Raw genomic sequence first — 25,669 nt, forward strand, 5'->3', positions numbered from 1 at the left:
AAACTCAAGACTGCGGTATGTGAAGAGGTGCAAAAACAACAATAGGAGTAAGAAAAGAAGAGGGGGGAATTGTGAGAAACAAAGTTGTGTTTTTGCAGTAGAGAACTAATTTTCTGTATTCCAAGGTAGTTGTGTAGTCATAACAAGGAGAAATGCTAAGTAGATAAGTGGACAATAGAAGGCCTCACTGTTCCAAAATAAGATGGAAGCTTGAGAAAAACAGGATGAGCAGTGTGAGAACAGTAAAACAAAGATCACAAGTTCTCAAAACATAAGAAAGGAGAAAGTAAAGGGTTGAAAAAAAGAAAAATTGTACATATATGGTATAGAGGAGCGTCGAGTAGCTTGCGAACCTCTGGTACTCAGCCAATGAGGAAACAGGGGAGGAGATCAGGCGTCGGGTAATAGGGAATAAAAGGTTATGATTTGTTTACTAAAATGCGCTCCTGATTGACAAGACGCCCGCCATTGCAATCGTGAATAAAATAGCTTCACAGAAGAGCCTGTCTGAAGAAAATTGAGATTTTTCTCACAACTGCCTTGAATTTCTTAGTTTTTCATTAGTTTCTCTTAGCTTAAACTAATACCTTTGCCAAAAAAACAACAACAACAACACATTTTAAATGAAAAATCCAAAACATTAGAACAGTGGTTAAGGCTGGTGAGAGGAGAGAAGGTATTACAGCTAAAAGAAATACAAAGGAATAAAAAGGTGTCCTGGTTTCAGTTAGGACAGAGTTAATTTTCCTCCTAGTAGCTGGTAGGGTGCTATGTTTTGGATTAGGATGAGAAGAGCGCTGATAACACGCTGATGTTTTAATTGCTGCAGAGCAGTGCTTACACCAGACCAAGGACTTTTCGGCTTCTCACTCTGTCCTGCCAGCGAGCAGGCTGGGGGTGCAGCAGGAGCTGGGAGGGGACAGACCCAGGACAGCTGACCCAAACTGGCCAAAGGGGTATTCCATACCATCTGACGTCATGCTGAACAATATATAGGGGTGGCTGGCCGGGGTGGGGGGTCGGCTGCTCGGGGATAGACTGGGTATCGGTCAGCGGGTGGTGAGCAATTGCATTGTGCATCACTTGTTTCGTACACATTATTATTAGTAATACTATTATCATTATTATTATTATAATTATAATTATTATTTATATTATTATATTCCTGTCTTAATAAACTGTCTTTATCTCAACTCACCGGCTTCACTTTCCCGTTTCTCTCCCCCATCCCAGAGAGGGAGGGGGGAGGGTGAGCGAACGGCTGTGTGGTGTTTAGCTGCTGGCCGGGTTAAACTACAAGAAAAGGAATAAAAAGGAATAAAAGTTTCCAAGAAAGAGCTCCTTTCCATACGTGTGGAAAAGGAATTCTGGCTTTGCGCTGTTTCACACGTCCCTGAATTAGATGTAATGAGGAAATAAGCGGTAGAAACAAAAACTTGAGCAAGGTCGAGATAAATTAACTTGGCTGCAGTGATAAAGATGAGCTTTGGGCAGTGGCCAATTGCTGGCTGGCTTGAGGCGCGTCTGAGGGTCTCTAACCAATTGTATGACAGATTCGGGCGCGTGGACAGTGCATGGGGCTACAGGGAAAGTGTATGTAGTGGTGAAAAAGGGCAATAAAGGTCTCCTGTTCGGGAGCCTTCAGGAGTCCCTGTCTTTCATCCCTTCACATAAGGAAATATGTTTTTCCCCAACATCTAAATATTCATTTTGGCAGTAGTAAAGAACCTGAAAGTTTTGATGTTGAGTTGTTTTTGATTTGTTTAATTTGTTCTGCTCTGGTTTTTTTTTTATTTTTAATAAAAATGTCTTAATCTGCCTATCAGAAAAGACTAAAGAGAAAACTCCTATGATAGGAGGTGGGAAGGGAAGGTGAGGCGGCAATTGCTGGAGTTTCTTGGTATGTACTGAGGGAACCCGAGTTTATAACCAGTTACCAGGTGGATGTACATACTTTGCAGACATAGCCTTTTTTTTGTAGCTTTTTAAAAACTAAATCAGCTTCACTGTCCCAGTGAAGCAACTTTAAAGAACCGTGCCCTTAACTACTTCTGTTTCTTAGCCTTTGAAGATGCTGACAGTGCTGTGGAAGATAGAGATAGTGACTATCGCAGTGAGACCAGTAACAGCATTCCTCCCCCGTACCACATGACTGCGCAGCCCAATGCCTCTGTGCACTAGTTCGCTGTACCATCACACCTGCAGCAACAAGGAGTCTTGCAGGAATCCTGTGCTGACTCCCTACAAAATTATGACCTGGATTATCGGAAGCATATGGCCATCAGGTGGGTACTGCTTTCTGGGCAGCTTTTCTTTTTCCATTGGTTTTCCACAGCAGAACCTAAAGGTGCTGTGCTAGCAGAGGAGGGCAGCAAAATGGCTCTGAAAGGCTTCTAATGGGAAGGAATGATATGTTTTGCTAACAATGGGACTTAACTGTTAACCAGGAAAAACCCGTAAGGCTATGTATTGCACCAGAGCCTGCAGTTCAGTGAATTACGTCGTAAAGATATACTCAACTGTGAGGTCATTTATTCTTGACTGTACATTTTCCTTAACTTTTGAAGGCCAGGAAACTTACTAATAGGTTGTTCTGGTACCATGTTGTGGTTTAACCCGGCTGGCAGCTAAACACCACACAGCCGTTCGCTCACCCTCCCCCCTCCCTCTCTGGGATGGGGGAGAGAAATGGGAAAGTGAAGCCGGTGAGTTGAGATAAAGACAGTTTATTAAGACAGGAATATAATAATATAAGGAATATAAGGAATATAATAATAACAATAATAATAATAATAGTGATAATGATAATAGTATTAACAATAATAATGTGTAAGAAAACAAGTGATGCACAGTGCAATTGCTCACCACCCGCTGACCGATGCCCAGCCTATTCCCGAGCAGCCGGCCCCCCACCCCGGCCAGCCACCCCTATATATTGTTTAGCATGACGTCAGATGGTATGGAATACCCCTTTGGCCAGTTTGGGTCAGCTGTCCTGGGTCTGTCCCCTCCCAGCTCCTGCTGCACCCCCAGCCTGCTCGCTGGCAGGACAGAGCGAGAAGCCGAAAAGTCCTTGGCCTGGTGTAAACACTGCTCTGCAACAATTAAAACATCAGCATGTTATCAGCGCTCTTCTCATCCTAATCCAAAACATAGCACCCTACCAGCTACTATGAGCTACTTAACTCTGTCCTAACTGGAACCAGGACAGATATCCACCCCTTATTCCATACCATTTATGTCATGCTCAGGTTACACTCTGTCCAATACATTCTAATTAATCACCATTTTCATCTATGATATATAGCAATCATGGTAGTGATGACATACATTATTATATAATAATTAACATACTACAATTCAACTCATGGGCTATTCTCACCCAGTATCAAATCCCCTTGAGGTACACACCGGACCTCCCCATTCTTTTGCATTACCCACCAAGTGCATCCAGGTCCCTGAGCAAAAGCAATTCCACGAATGGGTTTGCCTTTTCCTGAGGCAGGAGTAGCCCAGACTGTTTTACCCAGCATGTTTCTTACGTGCACTACAGGAACTTTATCCCCTTCTACAGTGCGTAACAGGTTTGATTGGGCAGGTCCAGCTCGGTTGGCAGATCCCCTGGTATTGACTAACCAGGTGGCCTTTGCCAAATGTGTATTCCAATTTTTGAATGTCCCAGCACCCATTGCTTTCAGTGTAGTCTTTAACAGTCCATTGTATCGTTCAACTTTTCCAGAGGCTGGTGCATGATAGGGGATGTGATACACCCACTCAATACCATGTTACTTTGGCCCAAGTGTCTATAAGGTTGTTTCGGAAATGAGTCCCGTTGTCTGACTCAATTCTCTCTGGGGTGCCATGTCGCCATAAGACTTGCTTTTCAAGGCCCAGGATAGTGTTCCGGGCGGTGGCATGGGGCACAGGATATGTTTCCAGCCATCCGGTGGTTGCTTCCACCATTGTAAGTACGTGGCGCTTGCCGTTGCGGGTTTGAGGGAGTGTGATGTAATCAATCTGCCAGGCCTCTCCATATTTATATTTCAGCCATCGTCCTCCATACCAAAGAGGTTTTGACCGTTTGGCTTGCTTGATTGCAGCACATGTTTCACAATCATGAATAACCTGTGCTATAGTGCCCATGGTCAGGTCCACCCCTCGATCACGAGCCCATCTGTAGGTTGCATCTCTACCTTGATGGCCTGAGGTGTCATGGGCCCATCGGGCTATAAATAATTCACCTTTATGTTGCCAGTCCAGGTCCACCTGAGCCACTTCAATCTTAGCAGCCTGATCCACCTGCTGGTTGTTTTGATGTTCTTCAGTAGCCCGATTCTTGGGCACATGAGCATCTACATGGCGTACCTTTACAACCAGGTTCTCTACCCGGGCAGCAATATCTTGCCACAATGCCGCAGCACAGATGGGTTTGCCCCTGCGCTGCCAGTTGTTCTGCTTCCATTGCTGTAACCACCCCCACAGGGCATTTGCTACCATCCATGAATCAGTATAGAGATGGAGAACTGGCCACTTTTCTCGTTCAGCAATATCTAAAGCCAGCTGAATGGCTTTCACTTCTGCAAACTGACTCGATTCACCTTCTCCCTCAGCAGCTTCTGCAACTCGTCGTGTAGGACTCCATACAGCAGCTTTCCATCTCCGATGCTTTCCCACAATACGACAGGACCCATCAGTGAACAAGGCATATTTCTTCTCATTTTCCAGTAGCTTGTTGTACAGTGGGGCTTCTTCAGCACGAACCACCTCCTCCTCTGATGATATCCCAAAGTATTTGCCTTCTGGCCAGTCCATAATCACCTCCAAGATTCCTGGGCGACTGGGATTTCCTATTCGAGCTCGCTGAGTAATCAGTGCAACCCACTTGCTCCATGTAGCATCAGTTGCATGATGTGTAGAGGGGACCCTTCCTTTGAACATCCAGCCTAGTACCGGCAGTCGGGGTGCCAGGAGGAGCTGCGCTTCAGTACCGACCACTTCCGAAGCAGATCGAACTCCTTCATATGCTGCCAATATCTCCTTTTCAGTTGGAGTATAGCGGGCTTCAGATCCTCTGTATCCCCGACTCCAAAACCCCAGGGGTCGACCTCGAGTTTCCCCAGGTTCTTTCTGCCAGAGGCTCCAGGTGGGACCATTCTCCCCGGCTGCGGTGTAGAGCACATTCTTTACATCTGGTCCTGTTCGGACTGGCCCGAGGGCTACTGCATGAACTATTTCCTGCTTAATTTGTTCAAAGGCTTGTCGTTGCTCAGGGCCCCATTCAAAAGCATTCTTCTTACGGGTTACTTGGTAGAGCGGGTTTACAATCAGACTGTAATTTGGAATGTGCATTCTCCAAAACCCCACGACACCTAGGAAAGTTTGTGTTTCTTTTTTGCTAGTTGGTGGAGACATAGCTGTTATCTTGTTGATCACATCCATTGGGATTTGACGGCGTCCATCTTGCCATTTTATTCCTAAAAACTGGATCTCTCGTGCAGGTCCTTTAACTTTATTCTGTTTTATGGCAAAACCGGCCTTTAGAAGGATTTGGACTATTTTCTTCCCTTTCTCGAAAACTTCTTCTGCAGTGTCACCCCACACAATGATGTCATCGATGTACTGCAGGTGTTCAGGAGCTTCCCCCTGCTCCAGTGCAGACTGGATCAGTCCATGGCAAATGGTAGGGCTGTGTTTCCACCCCTGGGGCAGCCGATTCCAAGTATATTGGACTCCCCTCCAAGTGAAAGCAAACTGTGGCCTGCACTGTGCTGCTAGAGGGATGGAGAAAAATGCATTAGCGATATCAATTGTGGCATACCACTTGGCTGCCTTTGATTCCAGTTCATACTGGAGTTCTAGCATGTCCGGCACTGCAGCACTCAGCGGTGGCGTGACTTCGTTCAGGCCACGATAGTCCACTGTTAGTCTCCACTCACCATTAGACTTTCGCACTGGCCATATGGGACTATTAAAAGGTGAATGAGTCTTGCTGATCACTCCTTGGCTCTCCAGTTGACGAATTAGCTTATGGATGGGAATCAGGGAGTCTCGGTTGGTGCGATATTGCCGCCGGTGCACAGTTGTGGTAGCGATCGGCACTTGCTGTTCTTCAACCCTCAGCAACCCCACAACAGAAGGGTCCTCTGAGAGACCAGGCAAGGTAGACAACTGTTTAATGTCCTCTGTCTCCAAGGCAGCTATGCCAAAAGCCCAGCGGAACCCTTTTGGGTCCTTGAAATATCCTCTTCTAAGATAGTCTATGCCAAGGATGCACGGAGCATCTGGGCCAGTCACAATACGGTGCTTTTGCCACTCATTACCGGTTAGACTCACTTCAGCCTCCAATACAGTTAACTGCTGGGATCCCCCCGTCACACCATAAATACAGATGGGCTCTGGCCCTTTATAGCTTGATGGCATTACAGTACATTGTGCACCGGTGTCTACCAAAGCCTTATACTTCTGCGCGTCTGACGTGCCAGGCCATCGAATCCACACAGTCCAATAAACTCGATTGTCCCTTTCCTCCCCCTGGCTGGAGGCAGGGCCCCTTTAGTCCTGGTCAGAATCTTCGTTTCTGTGTCTAAAGGACTGCCTGCTGGAAGTTGGAGCAGCAAACTTTTCAGAGAATTCCTTTTTCCCGATTGTTTTCCTTTGCAATTCACGTACCCGTGCCTCTAGGGTCGCAGTAGATTTTCCATCCCATTTTCTCATGTCCTCTCCATGGTCACGTAGGTAAAACCACAGGGTGGCGCGGTGTGTGTGCCCACCATATTGTCTTCCTTGCATAGATGAACGTTTACCCCTAATAGCTGAGACACTGGTTTGTACAGGTGGGGAGGAAAATAATCTCTCTTCAAGTTGGTGGATCTTTTCAGAAAGTTTCTCCAAAGTATTCTCTTTTAGCTGGTGGACACTGTTTCGTTCAGGTGGAGGGGAAGATAATCTTTCTTCAAGTTGGTGGATCTTTTCAGAAAGTTTCTCCAAAGCATTCTCTTTTAGCTGGTGGACAGTGGTTCGTTCAGGTGGAGGGGAAGATAAATTCTCTTTAAGTTGGTGGACCTCTTCAGAGAGTTTCTCCACAGCCGAGACACAGGCCTGTAGGGAAGAGGAGAGATTTCCTTCGTACTGCCGGAGTAATTTAGCCACTTCATTCACTGGGGGATTCTCCTCCGCTTTCCAGGCTATTATTGCCAATGAGCTGGCATATGATGATGGTGCACTCCGTACAAACTTCCGCCACATAGGTGGTGTACACTGGACTGCATCTGGATCTGCGGATGTTTGTGCGTCGTCTAGGTCCTTATAAATTACTTCCCGTACGGCCAATTCCCTCAGGTACTGAATTCCCTTCTCCATGGTGGTCCATTTGCCTGGTAGACATACAAGTTCTTCCTTGAAGGGATACCTTTCCTGCACAGCTGACAGGAGACACCTCCAGAGGCTGCGAGATCGTGCTCCATCTCCAATTGCTTTGTCAATGCATGCGTCCCTAGCAAGGGATCCCAGCCGCCTGGCTTCCTTGCCCTCTAATTCCACATAATTGGCTCCAGCGTCCCAGCACCGGAGCAGCCAGGTGACAAGCTGCTCACCTATACAGCGACCAAAATCTTTTCGCACATCTCGTAGCTCACGCTGGTATAGAGTCCGGGTAGTTACTGTTGATTTTTCGACACCCTCATCCTCATCTTCAGTCTCCTGCACCTTTGATGGCTGGTGTAGAGTCCGGGTAGTTACTGTTGATTTTTCGACATCCTCATCCTCATCTTCAGTCTCCTGCACCTTTGATGGCCCAGCCTCGTCTTCACTATGCCCAGACTTAGCAGAAGACTGTTTGCGTTGTAAACGACCTGAGCCTCTATACCATTTCTTCACCTTGTCTACAGGGGCAACTTGCACTGCTACAGCTCGTTTCTCTAATCCAGACACAGGGTCTGCCACAGGGGTTGGAATACCCTCTGCGGGGTCAACTTGCACTGCTACAGCTCGTTTCTCTGACCCAGACACAGGGTCTGCCACAGGGGTTGGAATACCCTCTGCGGGGTCAACTTGCACTGCTACAGCTCGTTTCTCTGACCCAGACACAGGAGTGGGAGCAGCTGCAGGAGCTGGAGCTGCTGCAGGGGCTGGAGCGGCTGCAGGAGCTGGAACTGGAGCGGCTGCAGGAGCTGCAGCTGGAGTGGCTGCAGGAGCTGGAGCTGGAACGGCTGCAGGAGCTGGAGCGGCTGCAGGAGCTGGAGCTGGAGTGGCTGCAGGAGCTGGAGCTGGAGCGGCTGCAGGAGCTGGAGCGGCTGCAGGAGCTGGAGCTGGAGCGTCTGCAGGGGCTGGAGTGGCTGCGGGAGCTGGAGCTGGAGCTGCTGCAGGGGCTGGAGTGGCTGCGGGAGCTGGAGCTGGAGCGGCTGCAGGAGCTGGAGCTGGAGCGGCTGCAGGAGCTGGAGCTGGAGCGGCTGCAGGAGCTGGAGCGGCTGCAGGAGCTGGAACTGGAGCGGCTGCAGGAGCTGGAGCTGGAACGGCTGCAGGAGCTGGAGCGGCTGCAGGAGCTGCAGCTGGAGTGGCTGCAGGAGCTGGAGCTAGTTTGCTAGTAGCATCAATTGCAGCTCGATAGGCACAAGCCCGACCCCAGCACGCTACAGTGATTTGTGTCACTTTGGAACTGCCAGAGTCATGACACCCTTTTTTCAAGCATTCTGCCAGCTTTTTAGGATTTTGCAGTTTTTCAGGGTGAATGTCCAAAACACTGGAGGTGACCACTGCTCTAGAAACCTGCCCATATCCTCCCACACTCCCTGCCACTCGCAACTATCCCGCCTCAAGACAGATCTCCGGATGAGATTCCTAAGTAGTTGTTTAACCCTCAACAAAACCTGAAGCGCATTCAGGAGACATAACAACAAGAGCAGGCTGGCCTGAGTATCCCAAGGATATTCAACATCTCGGAGAACCACCGTAACTAGCTCGGGGGATAAGAGGGTGGTGAAGGAGAAAGGGAGAGTGAACAGGTAGGGAAACATGTCTTCCCCTGTCCCCTTCACAGATTGGCTCCCTAACGAAAACAGGCAATAGGTGTAATTGCTAATAGTTTCCGAGATATGGGTTCCAAAGTATAGAGTCGACGTCAGTGCTGAGTACAAATACCAGGTTAAAGTCGTGACCAGATATTTCATCATTTCATAAGCCATTGTTACACCGCACAGTACCATAACAATCTTAAACCAGGGCCCGGAAAGGATAAACAGTGCAACAGGGAGCACATACAGAAAGTAACGCACCATAAAACTCAATTTGGAAAACAGGTACAGCAGACTGGAGATTAAGGCAATCAACATCGTGACTAGCAACTATTAAGCAGGTCCAATACTTATACCAATTTTAGTTTAACACACTCTGGTCAGATTTGTCGATATCTCAACCCTTCGTGCCCCACGTTGGACGCCAAAAGGACTGTTGTGGTTTAACCCGGCTGGCAGCTAAACACCACACAGCCGTTCGCTCACCCTCCCCCCTCCCTCTCTGGGATGGGGGAGAGAAACGGGAAAGTGAAGCCGGTGAGTTGAGATAAAGACAGTTTATTAAGACAGGAATATAATAATATAAGGAATATAATAATAACAATAATAATAATAATAGTGATAATGATAATAGTATTAACAATAATAATGTGTAAGAAAACAAGTGATGCACAGCGCAATTGCTCACCACCCGCTGACCGATGCCCAGCCTATTCCCGAGCAGCCGGCCCCCCCACCCCGGCCAGCCACCCCTATATATTGTTTAGCATGACGTCAGATGGTATGGAATACCCCTTTGGCCAGTTTGGGTCAGCTGTCCTGGGTCTGTCCCCTCCCAGCTCCTGCTGCACCCCCAGCCTGCTCGCTGGCAGGACAGAGCGAGAAGCCGAAAAGTCCTTGGTCTGGTGTAAGCACTGCTCTGCAGCAATTAAAACATCAGCGTGTTATCAGCGCTCTTCTCATCCTAATCCAAAACATAGCACCCTACCAGCTACTATGAGCTACTTAACTCTGTCCTAACTGGAACCAGGACATACCAACGCATGGGTGTGCTCACAAAGCCCTGTCTGGCAGAGTCATCCTATTAGGATATGCCCCTCTTTCTTGGGGCAGATGTATTTTCTGTTTCAGATTAGCTCTTCTTCTTCTATTAGCTCTGTCAAAGCAGCATATTTGAGGAGAAAGTCTTCAACAGATTATTTTCTGTTATCATGCAACACTGTTGAATAGTGTGTTTGGGCTGCCTGAAAGATAAGTTTACTGGCTCTAAATTAGCTTTTTGACCCTAAATCAGTAGTTTCACAATTGTTCTTATGTATTAAGCATAACAGAGTTAACTTAGTAGGATCAATGGTTGTGAACTAGAGTTGGGAGCTATAAAAATGTAACAAAAACACTGTTTCAAAGAAAATAAGTTAAGTGTAAGGGGAAAGCAGAACTTGGATAGTGCTAGTCAACTCGATAAGAGTGGGGGTATGGAACAGGGCACACTGCTGCCTCTGCCTCAGGTGTGGAAGAAGGGCAGATTCTTAAATATTGCCAGAGCTGGAGGTGCAGGGCTTTATATGCATTGTAACTGATTTGTTCTAACTTATCACTCTTGGTAAGAATGTTTTTGTTTCCTCAAGCCTGAACCTGAATTCAGTTGCCTCAATGTGGCTGAGGCTGAATTTTGACTTATTTTTTTTTTGTTTTGATGGTAAAAGCTAAAGTTTAATGGTAACAAAGTTGTCACTGTTACTGGGTTTTCATGCAAGTGAGCCAATAAAATGCATTTACTGCAATGTGATGTCATTCTTGGTGCTTTTTTTCCTAGTCTGTTAAATACGTAATGTAAGCAAGGTACTCCCTTTTCCATGCTATTCTATACCATTGGTTTGTAGTAATAAAATTATTGAAGATCTTGCTGACAGTCTGTGAAGATGAACAGAAGCTATTTTTTTATGGAAGAGCCAAGTTGAACAGTGGGTTGTGAACTTCTAGCCATATCTAGTGAAAAAATGCATTTGTAACATGGCATTCCACAGAAAACACTTCTGGTTTGAATTGTTGAAGAATACGAAGGTGGAATACATTTTTAAAAATTTTTATTTCTTTAATTTATGGATATAAAAGAATCTAGACTGATAAAGTTTACTTAAAAACTAAGAGCTTTGTAGCCTGCTCCCTTTGAGCATTCCTGTTCCCCTGTGCATTTCCTACATGACTAGCAAGACTTTTTACTACGTATTTAATCTTAAAAATAGGAAATGCAAATAAGCTTTCCAAAGAAGCTACATGGGATTCTCTTTTCTTATCAGAGAGGTATTTCTAAGTAGAACTGGCTGAAAAAAAACACACATTGAGCAATCTTAAATATTTTCAAAACACAGTTGTATAGAGTATTGCAAAAACAAAATGTGTTTAACTTTTGCTCTTAGCAACTGTGTGTGCCATGGACCAGGCAGATGCTTGATGAAGTTCCTGGCAGACTGCAGTTCATGATTGCTGGGGAAATGACAGCTTGTAGGAGGCTGTATTGGGCAGACCCAGAGGAACCAGACAAAGTTCAGCTAGAACCTGTCTTGAATTAGATGAAAAGTTGTCTATGCCAAAATGCTTCAATTGGAACTGGCTGTACTAACATCTGTTTTTTTTTTTTTTGTTTTTTTTTTTTTTTAACAACATTTGGGTTTGGCTGGAAGACTTTTTGATCCTTTTTATTGCCTGTTAAACATAATTGCATTCCCTTGATAGAAGGACATGTGTTTTATTCCCCTCTCTCCAAAGGATAACAAATACTATTCTTGTTTATCCTGGGAGAGCATTTTGTTCCTAATAGCCAGTCTGACTGTAAAATAGCAGTTTTCTTCCCCACAGATTTATTTATTTTTAATTCAAGCACTAACTTTTCCTTGCAATGTTCATTTTGTGTAACCACGTGTCCTTCATGTCTCCCTGCTCTCGCCCTGTTTACTTCCAAGGCGATATGATAGCATAGATTCCACTGTGAGTGGCCGAACTGACCTAGAGTCCACATCTGAGTCTAGTCAAATGACAAGCTGCCAGTGCTCACTAGAGAGCAGGCACTCTCTGGATCTGTCTGATAGGTGGGTTAACCTCTTTGCAGCCTGTGTGCTTGCCTCCTTGCTCTTGCTGCTGTGAAGTCGTCTTGTGGTATAGTTTGTCTGATTTTTGCTGTTTGCCTTGGCTGTGTTTCAGATCCGTGGTACTCTAGTGCCGGGCTGATCTTGTCATTTTTTTTCCTCTCCTGGGTGTTGGACTTCTTGTCATTGTTTTCTTTCTAATAAAATAAATGTTTTGTAGAGTAGTAGGGGAAACTCTTCTGGGGGAAGGAGCTCAATTAGAAAGAAAAATCATTTCTTTGCCTAAATTAGTCAATTGTTGGTTCAGCATTTACAGTCAATGGCTCTTCATGCATCCACGTAGATTCCATTGCTTTCAGCTTAGACTTGGAAGAGCTTGATCCAGTAACTATGGTGGTCCTGTGAGTCTTTTCAATTTCATTAGTTTTTTAAAGATAGCCATTTCCATTATGAACTTAAAATTTCAAGCAAGAAGTGTAGTAAGTGTTCTAAACCGTGTGCAACAGGACTCATTTAAGGCAATGAGTATCTTTCCAATTAGTGCAAGTTAGCTAATACTGATGGAAATGAAGCACTAAACCAGCAATAGTGAAAATGCAATGACCTATTTCTCTTTCAGTGCTATCCCACCAGCATCCTACATTGGGGTGCCCAGGCAGCTCAGCCTGTGAAGATTAAGACTTGGTGTATTAGCAGTATCTATACAATGCCCATGTGCCCTTTGCCCTTTCCTTTCTCTTGCTCTGCTCTTATGGTGTCAGGGTGTGTGCACCTTCATGCTCCCTAGTTCCCAACAACTAATGATGTGAGACAAAGTTGATGTGCATCTTTTAGATGAGCATTTTGATTTTTTTTTTTTACATCCACTACCTGTTAATTTCTATGTAGGCTGGCAGGAACTCTTGGAAGATTTAGACAAACGTGAAGCTTTCTTGCTACTAGGTTTTGGGTTGGTGATCAACTGATATTTAATCCTTTTGATTCTGGGCTAGGAATTAATACAGAAATCCCAAGGATCATGTATTTGGGTTTCTGGGAAGCTTCAGCTGGTTTAACAGCAAAACTAGCTGCTTAAATCTGTTCTCCCACAATGGACAATGTGGGTTGCTGGATCTGTTTAGATGCATTGAAAATGGGAAAGTACAGATCCTGAAAAGCCTATCAAGGCTGGCAGTGGGCTAGTATCAGTTGCCAATGGGTTGTTTTGCCTTCTGACCCAGTAACATCCCCAAGGATCTTCATTTTGCTTTGGGAGGAGCCCCTTGAGGGGAGAAGATCGCTGTCAGTGCACATGTAGGCAGCAGGCTGGAGGGTAAGTTTCCTTGGTGGAGGACAGAAGAGAATAAGGCTGTCTTCTACTTGTACCAGGTTTTGGGGCTCAGATACCCAAAAAAATGGTCCATCCTTGTTCTGCACAGACTTATGGCCACTTCCCCCCTAGGCCTCATGGCATCACAACTGGAGTAACTACAGCCATGAGCTCAATTATCCCTAGGTGAGGCCAGGGGTCTGGTGCTGCGTCTGCCCGCGCTGCAGGGCATCTGCAGAGGGAGTGCATTAACTGCAGTGAGAGCACTCACAGCAAACAGGAATGGTGGCATAACTGGAGCTCCTCATGTTGATGGTGTGCACAGTTTGTATTTTGTTCTGTATTTTCTTCCTTGGAGTCCAGTGATTGCTGAGTCCCTGCATGCATTCACTGCCCTTTATACATTCACTGCCCTTTATCCACCCTCTGGAGAAACAAAGTGCCCCATGGGCTTTATGAATACTGCTAATACTGCTAAATTGAAGTCTGCTGCCTAGAGTAACCGAAATGCATGCATGGCATAGTGGAATGGTGTGCGTGGGTGCAGTATCTTAAAGTAGTCCCATTAACGTAATAACTGATTTTTTTAAGCATGCCTAAAAAAGTAGCAGCAGAGTACTGGTACAGCTAAGGCTGCGTGCCCTCACTTGATCACAAAAAGCTGTTCTCTCTCAAACAGGCATTTCCAAATTCTGTGCAACTGTAACCGGTGGAATATCATAACCCATACTGCTTTTTTTTGACAGTTTGATTGAAATTTAATGGTGGTAGATTGACAGGTTTTCAGTTTTGTAATGTCTGGATGTTTCTCATTTTAATTTTCTTTTATTTAATGCATGTTTTTCATGACTTTTTTTCTGTCCTTTCTAAAGCTTTTTTTTTTTTAAATGTTTTCCCTTTTCCTTTTTTTTTCTGTCTCTTGTCCTTTCCCTACCACCCCTTTTATTTTTCATCTTAGAAAAGGATCTCTAGCTAGAAATGACAGTCAGGATTATTCCATTTAATTCTGAAGATGGAGAAGAACAAGAGAATAACTATGAAGAGCTAGGAAAACTGCTAATAGAGGAATTCTTAGAAAAAAGTCATAAAAGTTGGCAGGAAGCAAACATAAAAAAGATGCAAACTCTCTCAAAAAGGGAAAATTTCAGTCACTGTGAAAGATCAAGATGCTGCCAAAACGTGTGTGTGGAGTCAGGATCTGTAGATGTCCATAGGTACCCTCAGGAGTATGATACAATAGATAGGAGAAGAAAAAAGAAACTGCGATACAGCAATCTTGAAGAGAGTGAACAAATGAGCCTGCAAAGTAATGGAGGTCTGCACTTTCCTAGGGAGAAAAAAAATATTTCAGTGGTGTGGCAACTAGTTCTGAACCTGATGATGATTTCCCAGTATATGATAGGACTGGAAAATATACCAGCAGATCTGAAAATAAGGAAAGATTGCCTGCTTATCCCATCTTGTGTCTGTACAAAAATGGCTTAATGGTTAAAAGAGGTAAGTTGCCCAACAAGCAGGGAGTGAACCATGAGGGCTCACTTCACCTCAGTAATGGTGAAGATATGAAACGCATAGGGCTGCCAGATAATGCTTTTGTGCCCCTGGAAATCCTTGAGGAATTTGACAGCAGTGCTGCTGATGAGTTTCAGTACTCACCCTCTTCAGATGAGGAAATGGAGGAACTGGCAATGCTTTCACAAATGTGGTGTGATTCTGACATCAGCCATTTGAGAGACTTCACTGTTAATTACCCTGCAAATTCAGGGTCCCAGTTAAAGGCTAGCTGTGATAAAAAGCACGGGACTAAAGGGAGCAAGCATGGTCATCCTATGCAAGACTTGACACTTTCTCCTGTTGAAGAACCCAGCGAGGAGTATGTAGACACGATGGATGAACTTCAGTGTCTGGTAGAAACAGTTTCAGAATACTTGGCTGAAAAGGAAGAAGAAATCAGCGAATTTGCTACGCTGCCAGAGACAAGAAAAAATGCTGAGCGCATGTCACTGAAGCAGGATAATGCTGATAATTCAGTAGAAGCCAGAAACTCTGAACAGACCAAACATCCTGCTGCAGAGGAGAGTACCAAGGGCAAATCTGAATGTCTTCCAGACTTGTCAGGTGTGAAGAATACTGTGAATTCTCTGTTCAGCTCTTTGACTGAAAAGGTGGGGTCAAGCACAAAGCAGCTCACAGCCTCTGTTGAAAAGCTTGTTTCTTCCACTCCAGAGAAGACAGAAACCAGAATCTCATCAGAAGGTGGAGTCTCAAATGTATTTTCTAGTAAGGCCAAAAGTGAGAGTTCCTCTTCTGGAATGACGGCAGATATTAAAGCTGACACAAAGTTCTCCATTCGCTCTTTGCTACCATCCCAGGTGAGTGGTGATAAAAGAGCCCCAAATGTAAACTAGCAAGCAAGAAACCACTCAGGTGGACAATAAGGCTTCCACGCCGCATCATCTCCAGCAATCACAGGAAACTACTGCCAGCAAACAGCAGAACCAGCATTCAGTTATGAATTCTGTTCTAGGCATGTTTAATCCTTTAAAGATCTTCTCTGAGAAGGAAGTGCCAAAACAACTCGTAAAAGAGGACCACACCAAGGAGGAGAGCCATGCTGTGAAAGCCAATGAGGCAAGCAGAAGTGAGAGATTGTCTGGACAGATGGCAGCCAAGACCAGCAGTATGGTTCCTGAGATACAGCTGAGTGAAACTAAAAGTGAGGCAGGGGTAAACACAAATAGCACTTCTGTGTCTTCAGTCTTTGGCAGGCTCACAAACTCTGTCAGTTCCTTCAGTCTGAAAGCCCATTTTGATGGTCTCTTGGTTCCAAAGCAGCAGGATATGCCACAGAAGCAGTCAGATTTGCATCATGTTACAGATCAGCCAGATGCCACCATAAAAGAGGGCACACACACTGCCAGGGAGCAGCCTTCTGCAAATCACTTAAGGGATCAGCATAATGCAGGTCATGGACTGGGAAAGAAGCAAAATAGAGCTAATGGGGAACTTCATTCAGAGCCTCAAGATCAAGGTACAGCACCTGAAAGCTGTGGACTGACACTCAAAAAGTCTTTCAGTTAGTTGTTACTTCTGCTGAACGAGGACAGAAAGAAAATACGCCTGGGCTTTTTAAAGGCCATAAGTCTGAGGAAGATGTAAGACAAAACAATTCATCAAGTGAAGAACACTCATTTCCTTTTAACAGGAAACTTCCTTTTTTTCAGTGGGTTGGGTTTTTCAGACAAGGAAGAACATACAAAGGAGAAAGGTGGCTTTATTCCTTCATTATTTAAATTTTCCTCTGCAGAAAATCTAGCAACTCTAAGGACCAAACAAGTCATCAGAGTTCTAGTGACATTTCTTTGCTTGAAAACGGAAGCAATAATTAAGAAAATGCCATTTCATTAAAATCTAGCTCTTTTCCAAATTTATCAGATCACAAGGAAGAACTTAAACAAAAAACATGAATAAAGAAAACTTATCTAGTGCCCAAGTAAACAGAAATAAACACCAGGAGAGTGCCTCTCTTACCTTTACAGTTGCAGGAGAGCAGCAGAGAACTAAGAATGCTCAAGAAGAACCTAGAAATTTAAAAGGAGGATGAACAAAAGGACTAAATGCAAACTTAAACGACATCCCTTCAGATAGAGGGCCAGAAGCTGCAAGTGCAGATGATATGCAGAAGAAGCACACACCAATGACTCAAATATTACAAGTGACATAAAAAAATGAAGTAGCCACTGAAGAAGTATATGCACAATGTGAGTTGCCAGAACATAAATTATCCAAACAAACTCCTGTTGACAGGTTACAACAGGCACGAGAGTCATGCTCTCTTTCTAAAACACCCGAGGCATCTAATTTGCAAAACAAACCTAAAGAATCTGAGGGTGATAAATTGGTACTGGATTCTTCAGTTGAAATATTTTCAAGCTGCATGACAAAAATGAAACCACCTAAAATGTTGTCTTGTTTCTTTTCTCAACCGCAAGCTCCTGCACCTCCTACTGCACAGAAGAAAAGCTCCTCTTTCTTTGGTTTCTCATCCCTCCCAAGTGGTCCAGCACCAGCTTTCTCAAATGATCTCTTTGGCATCTTCAAAGGTCAAAAAGAATCTCCAAAAGAGATGCCTCCACAATCCACCCCTAAACCTCAAAGCAGCAAAATGAAAGATGTCATTGGGTCTGTTCCAGCAAAAGACTCTAGGAAGACAGAAGATACTGTTGCAACCAGAGTCTGAAATAAATATGTCAAGTTCTCTAAAGCAGGACATATTGCCTGTTTCAGTAGAAGAGAACACCAAAGAATCTCCTATGAAAACAGAAAATGAAGAAAATAGGAACTTGGAAACCTGTAAAGAAGAACCTCTGAGGATCACTCCAGAAGCAGCGGTCTCTAGTGAAAATCAAGTCCTGGGGGCCCTGCAGTTGGATAGTGATGAACAGCCCTCTGAGATGATAGATGCTAAACCATGCCAGTCTGATTTCAGTAGTGTAGTCAGTACAGAGCAGACTGAGGCCACTGACCAGACTGATGTAAGTTTGTGCCAACTAGATGTGTCTTCACATTTAACAGAGGAACAAGATGCTTCTACAGACAAAGCAGCTGTTGACTCCCTTCAGACTGGCTCTAGTGGTGGGCTCGAACTGGAAACTGAATCCCCAGTTAATGGGACAGACACAGACCTTTCTCAATCAAAGAATGCTACACTTGAATCAGAGCCTGCTGTTCCAGGGGATCAGGCCAACGCTGGCATTGATCAGTCAGGCATGATCAGTAGCGATGGCAGAGAACCCATAGCTCCAGTTGATGAGCTCAGTGTTCACAACCTTCATCTGGATGAAGAAAAAACAAGCGAGGTAGAACCGCAAACTGCTGGACAAGAGAAGCCTCTGTCAATTAATGAGATACCTGCAGAAGGGATTTCTTCTGAATGTGAGTTGAAGAAACAGGGTAAGCCTAATAATGCTCCTACAGATGTGAACAGCAATAAAATGGTCTTTAAAATACCAAGCATGCCCAGTTTGCCAAAATTCAGCTTTATGTCATCTGCTGATAGTGGAAAGCCATTTGGGTCCTTCTTCTCTCAGCAGCCACCTTCTGTTAATAAAGCAGGGGCAGATCAGGGCCTCATGTCCAGCTTTAAGAAACTTTCTTTGACTCTCTCTTTGAAGGAGGCAGCGAAGAAAAGGTGAGTAAGCCAGAGAGTGCCCAAGGAGCAGTATTTGGGAAAAAGCTAGATTTCTCCTTTCCCTGGCAAAAAGATAACAGGGAGACCTCTGCCAAAAGGGAACCACATGTACCACCACAGGCTTTATCAAAACCAGATGACAAGGTGTTAAGAACAGTCAGTTCAGATGAAAACTCAAAATCTGTGGTCTCAGATCAACTGACTGATGCAAATATAGAAGTAAACTTGTCTTCAAAGCAGCCTGACACTGTAGACAATGAACTTTCTGAAGAACCATATGGTGCAAGCACCGTTGATGATGCATCCAACAGAAAGCTGGGAGAGAAGTTTGATAAAGAGCCCGAAGATGAGCAGAATGTGATTTCCAGTGAATTGCAGAAAGATCAGGCAGATGAGTATGCACCAGAGCAGCCTGAACTGAAAGAAACTGAGCTTGATTCTGCTCCTAATGGAGCTGCATTTCATCCTAGCACACAGCCTACAGATCTGAATAGTGTGGAACAACTGAATGAGAAAAGGCTAGTTACAAATGAGGCATAATAAATGGTTTCAACTGATTGACCATTTATAATGCGGTACTGCAGCAGTAGATGTTAGCCTTGGTGTCTGATGTTAGTAGCTCAGTCCCATCCATATTTGTTAAGTGTTTTTAGTATCACTGATAGATGTCACAGGGGATGTGGTAAACCATGATCACTAGTAATGCCCAAGCCCTTATACTATTTTCTTCACATACTCCGCTCTTTTTTCTGTAAGTGTGATTGGATTTCCCATGTTCTTGCACTATGTCCTGCTGAATGAAATGCTTTTAGTGCTAATTTCATTAGCCTTTCAGAAATTTAGTTCTTTGTGTGTTAATTCTGCTGTGTACAATTCACTTTGCTATCTTATTTAGTGATAATTTTGTGTTTGCTAAGAAAAATCAACAGTAGATAAGGTATTGAAAGGAATGAGCATGTTGTTTTCAAACTGTAAAGTAAAAAATTTTAGAGAGAAACTTAACTTACTGCTAATATATTATAGAACTAAATAGGTTCATTTCACATTACTGAAGCTTGTAAAACATTTTCAGAGATACCAGTGAAGGTATTCTAATGCTTGCTCTTCCTAAAATCTCTGCAAAAGTTATTTCATGCAGTTAGGGAAGCTACTAAAGGAAAGTATCAGTATTTCATGAGGCTGTATTCAGACCTGTGCATGTGTCAAGTTAAAATTGCCATTGAAATTTGAACCGCAGATTTCCATCACCCACAGATAATGCATTTAGTAATTTGAAGTGGTTCCATCTCTGATCTGACAGTTGCTGCACTGCACTCCTGTCCTGGTTTCAGTTAGGACAGAGTTAATTTTCCTCCTAGTAGCTGGTAGGGTGCTATGTTTTGGATTAGGATGAGAAGAGCGCTGATAACATGCTGATATTTTAATTGTTGCAGAGCAGTGTTTACACCAGGCCAAGGACTTTTCGGCTTCTCGCTCTGTCCTGCCAGCGAGCAGGCTGGGGGTGCAGCAGGAGCTGGGAGGGGACAGACCCAGGACAGCTGACCCAAACTGGCCAAAGGGGTATTCCATACCATCTGACGTCATGCTAAACAATATATAGGGGTGGCTGGCCGGGGTGGGGGGGCCGGCTGCTCGGGGATAGGCTGGGCATCGGTCAGCGGGTGGTGAGCAATTGCATTGTGCATCACTTGTTTTCTTACACATTATTATTGTTAATACTATTATCATTATCACTATTATTATTATTATTGTTATTATTATATTCCTTATATTCCTTATATTATTATATTCCTGTCTTAATAAACTGTCTTTATCTCAACTCACCGGCTTCACTTTCCCGTTTCTCTCCCCCATCCCAGAGAGGGAGGGGGGAGGGTGAGCGAACGGCTGTGTGGTGTTTAGATGCCAGCCGGGTTAAACCACAACAGTCCTTTTGGCGCCCAACGTGGGGCACGAAGGGTTGAGATATCGACAAATCTGACCAGAGTGTGTTAAACTAAAATTGGTATAAGTATTGGACCTGCTTAATAGTTGCTAGTCACGATGTTGATTGCCTTAATCTCCAGTCTGCTGTACCTGTTTTCCAAATTGAGTTTTATGGTGCGTTACTTTCTGTATGTGCTCCCTGTTGCACTGTTTATCCTTTCCGGGCCCTGGTTTAAGATTGTTATGGTACTGTGCGGTGTAACAATGGCTTATGAAATGATGAAATATCTGGTCACGACTTTAACCTGGTATTTGTACTCAGCACTGACGTCGACTCTATACTTTGGAACCCATATCTCGGAAACTATTAGCAATTACACCTATTGCCTGTTTTCGTTAGGGAGCCAATCTGTGAAGGGGACAGGGGAAGACATGTTTCCCTACCTGTTCACTCTCCCTTTCTCCTTCACCACCCTCTTATCCCCCGAGCTAGTTACGGTGGTTCTCCGAGATGTTGAATATCCTTGGGATACTCAGGCCAGCCTGCTCTTGTTGTTATGTCTCCTGAATGCGCTTCAGGTTTTGTTGAGGGTTAAACAACTACTTAGGAATCTCATCCGGAGATCTGTCTTGAGGCGGGATAGTTGCGAGTGGCAGGGAGTGTGGGAGGATATGGGCAGGTTTCTAGAGCAGTGGTCACCTCCAGTGTTTTGGACATTCACCCTGAAAAACTGCAAAATCCTAAAAAGCTGGCAGAATGCTTGAAAAAAGGGTGTCATGACTCTGGCAGTTCCAAAGTGACACAAATCACTGTAGCGTGCTGGGGTCGGGCTTGTGCCTATCGAGCTGCAATTGATGCTACTAGCAAACTAGCTCCAGCTCCTGCAGCCACTCCAGCTGCAGCTCCTGCAGCCGCTCCAGCTCCTGCAGCCGTTCCAGCTCCAGCTCCTGCAGCCGCTCCAGTTCCAGCTCCTGCAGCCGCTCCAGCTCCTGCAGCCGCTCCAGCTCCTGCAGCCGTTCCAGCTCCAGCTCCTGCAGCCGCTCCAGCTCCAGCTCCTGCAGCCGCTCCAGTTCCAGCTCCTGCAGCCGCTCCAGCTCCAGCTCCCGCAGCCACTCCAGCCCCTGCAGCAGCTCCAGCTCCAGCTCCCGCAGCCACTCCAGCCCCTGCAGACGCTCCAGCTCCAGCTCCTGCAGCCGCTCCAGCTCCTGCAGCCGCTCCAGCTCCAGCTCCTGCAGCCGCTCCAGCTCCTGCAGCCGTTCCAGCTCCAGCTCCTGCAGCCACTCCAGCTGCAGCTCCTGCAGCCGCTCCAGTTCCAGCTCCTGCAGCCGCTCCAGCCCCTGCAGCAGCTCCAGCTCCTGCAGCTGCTCCCACTCCTGTGTCTGGGTCAGAGAAACGAGCTGTAGCAGTGCAAGTTGACCCCGCAGAGGGTATTCCAACCCCTGTGGCAGACCCTGTGTCTGGGTCAGAGAAACGAGCTGTAGCAGTGCAAGTTGACCCCGCAGAGGGTATTCCAACCCCTGTGGCAGACCCTGTGTCTGGATTAGAGAAACGAGCTGTAGCAGTGCAAGTTGCCCCTGTAGACAAGGTGAAGAAATGGTATAGAGGCTCAGGTCGTTTACAACGCAAACAGTCTTCTGCTAAGTCTGGGCATAGTGAAGACGAGGCTGGGCCATCAAAGGTGCAGGAGACTGAAGATGAGGATGAGGATGTCGAAAAATCAACAGTAACTACCCGGACTCTACACCAGCCATCAAAGGTGCAGGAGACTGAAGATGAGGATGAGGGTGTCGAAAAATCAACAGTAACTACCCGGACTCTATACCAGCGTGAGCTACGAGATGTGCGAAAAGATTTTGGTCGCTGTATAGGTGAGCAGCTTGTCACCTGGCTGCTCCGGTGCTGGGACGCTGGAGCCAATTATGTGGAATTAGAGGGCAAGGAAGCCAGGCGGCTGGGATCCCTTGCTAGGGACGCATGCATTGACAAAGCAATTGGAGATGGAGCACGATCTCGCAGCCTCTGGAGGTGTCTCCTGTCAGCTGTGCAGGAAAGGTATCCCTTCAAGGAAGAACTTGTATGTCTACCAGGCAAATGGACCACCATGGAGAAGGGAATTCAGTACCTGAGGGAATTGGCCGTACGGGAAGTAATTTATAAGGACCTAGACGACGCACAAACATCCGCAGATCCAGATGCAGTCCAGTGTACACCACCTATGTGGCGGAAGTTTGTACGGAGTGCACCATCATCATATGCCAGCTCATTGGCAATAATAGCCTGGAAAGCGGAGGAGAATCCCCCAGTGAATGAAGTGGCTAAATTACTCCGGCAGTACGAAGGAAATCTCTCCTCTTCCCTACAGGCCTGTGTCTCGGCTGTGGAGAAACTCTCTGAAGAGGTCCACCAACTTAAAGAGAATTTATCTTCCCCTCCACCTGAACGAACCACTGTCCACCAGCTAAAAGAGAATGCTTTGGAGAAACTTTCTGAAAAGATCCACCAACTTGAAGAAAGATTATCTTCCCCTCCACCTGAACGAACCAGTGTCTACCAGCTAAAAGAGAATGCTTTGGAGAAACTTTCTGAAAAGATCCACCAACTTGAAGAAAGATTATCTTCCCCTCCACCTGAACGAAACAGTGTCCACCAGCTAAAAGAGAATACTTTGGAGAAACTTTCTGAAAAGATCCACCAACTTGAAGAGAGATTATTTTCCTCCCCACCTGTACAAACCAGTGTCTCAGCTATTAGGGGTAAACGTTCATCTATGCAAGGAAGACAATATGGTGGGCACACACACCGCGCCACCCTGTGGTTTTACCTACGTGACCATGGAGAGGACATGAGAAAATGGGATGGAAAATCTACTGCGACCCTAGAGGCACGGGTACGTGAATTGCAAAGGAAAACAAGTGGGAAAAAGGAATTCTCTGAAAAGTTTGCTGCTCCAACTTCCAGCAGGCAGTCCTTTAGACACAGAAACGAAGATTCTGACCAGGACTAGAGGGGCCCTGCCTCCAGCCAGGGGGAGGAAAGGGACAATCGAGTTTATTGGACTGTGTGGATTCGATGGCCTGGCACGTCAGACGCACAGAAGTATAAGGCTTTGGTAGACACCGGTGCACAATGTACTGTAATGCCATCAAGCTATAAAGGGCCAGAGCCCATCTGTATTTATGGTGTGACGGGGGGATCCCAGCAGTTAACTGTATTGGAGGCTGAAGTGAGTCTAACCGGTAATGAGTGGCAAAAGCACCGTATTGTGACTGGCCCAGATGCTCCGTGCATCCTTGGCATAGACTATCTTAGAAGAGGATATTTCAAGGACCCAAAAGGGTTCCGCTGGGCTTTTGGCATAGCTGCCTTGGAGACAGAGGACATTAAACAGTTGTCTACCTTGCCTGGTCTCTCAGAGGACCCTTCTGTTGTGGGGTTGCTGAGGGTTGAAGAACAGCAAGTGCCGATCGCTACCACATCTGTGCACCGGCGGCAATATCGCACCAACCGAGACTCCCTGATTCCCATCCATAAGCTAATTCGTCAACTGGAGAGCCAAGGAGTGATCAGCAAGACTCATTCACCTTTTAATAGTCCCATATGGCCAGTGCGAAAGTCTAATGGTGAGTGGAGACTAACAGTGGACTATCGTGGCCTGAACGAAGTCACGCCACCGCTGAGTGCTGCAGTGCCGGACATGCTAGAACTCCAGTATGAACTGGAATCAAAGGCAGCCAAGTGGTATGCCACAATTGATATCGCTAATGCATTTTTCTCCATCCCTCTAGCAGCACAGTGCAGGCCACAGTTTGCTTTCACTTGGAGGGGAGTCCAATATACTTGGAATCGGCTGCCCCAGGGGTGGAAACACAGCCCTACCATTTGCCATGGACTGATCCAGTCTGCGCTGGAGCAGGGGGAAGCTCCTGAACACCTGCAGTACATCGATGACATCATTGTGTGGGGTGACACTGCAGAAGAAGTTTTCGAGAAAGGGAAGAAAATAGTCCAAATCCTTCTAAAGGCCGGTTTTGCCATAAAACAGAATAAAGTTAAAGGACCTGCACGAGAGATCCAGTTTTTAGGAATAAAATGGCAAGATGGACGCCGTCAAATCCCAATGGATGTGATCAACAAGATAACAGCTATGTCTCCACCAACTAGCAAAAAAGAAACACAAACTTTCCTAGGTGTCGTGGGGTTTTGGAGAATGCACATTCCAAATTACAGTCTGATTGTAAACCCGCTCTACCAAGTAACCCGTAAGAAGAATGCTTTTGAATGGGGCCCTGAGCAACGACAAGCCTTTGAACAAATTAAGCAGGAAATAGTTCATGCAGTAGCCCTCGGGCCAGTCCGAACAGGACCAGATGTAAAGAATGTGCTCTACACCGCAGCCGGGGAGAATGGTCCCACCTGGAGCCTCTGGCAGAAAGAACCTGGGGAAACTCGAGGTCGACCCCTGGGGTTTTGGAGTCGGGGATACAGAGGATCTGAAGCCCGCTATACTCCAACTGAAAAGGAGATATTGGCAGCATATGAAGGAGTTCGATCTGCTTCGGAAGTGGTCGGTACTGAAGCGCAGCTCCTCCTGGCACCCCGACTGCCGGTACTAGGCTGGATGTTCAAAGGAAGGGTCCCCTCTACACATCATGCAACTGATGCTACATGGAGCAAGTGGGTTGCACTGATTACTCAGCGAGCTCGAATAGGAAATCCCAGTCGCCCAGGAATCTTGGAGGTGATTATGGACTGGCCAGAAGGCAAATACTTTGGGATATCATCAGAGGAGGAGGTGGTTCGTGCTGAAGAAGCCCCACTGTACAACAAGCTACTGGAAAATGAGAAGAAATATGCCTTGTTCACTGACGGGTCCTGTCGTATTGTGGGAAAGCATCGGAGATGGAAAGCTGCTGTATGGAGTCCTACACGACGAGTTGCAGAAGCTGCTGAGGGAGAAGGTGAATCGAGTCAGTTTGCAGAAGTGAAAGCCATTCAGCTGGCTTTAGATATTGCTGAACGAGAAAAGTGGCCAGTTCTCCATCTCTATACTGATTCATGGATGGTAGCAAATGCCCTGTGGGGGTGGTTACAGCAATGGAAGCAGAACAACTGGCAGTGCAGGGGCAAACCCATCTGTGCTGCGGCATT

At 45.8% G+C, this 25,669-nt stretch overlaps 1 protein-coding gene across 1 annotated transcript in view; it reads left to right on the top strand.

Moving 5' to 3' along the window:
* Positions 1 to 1,026: 1,026 nt before the first annotated feature.
* The window catches only part of LOC310888784 (uncharacterized protein), a gene marked incomplete at its 3' end in the record, with an annotated part of 28,806 nt that continues 4,163 nt past the window's right edge, over positions 1,027 to 25,669 (top strand). The window contains 2 exon segments of the mRNA XM_083815865.1: positions 1,027 to 1,059; positions 2,063 to 2,285.

This window comes from Anser anser (genome assembly GCF_964211835.1).
Source record: "Anser anser genome assembly, chromosome: W".
In the NCBI taxonomy this organism is placed as follows: Eukaryota; Metazoa; Chordata; class Aves; order Anseriformes; family Anatidae; genus Anser; species Anser anser.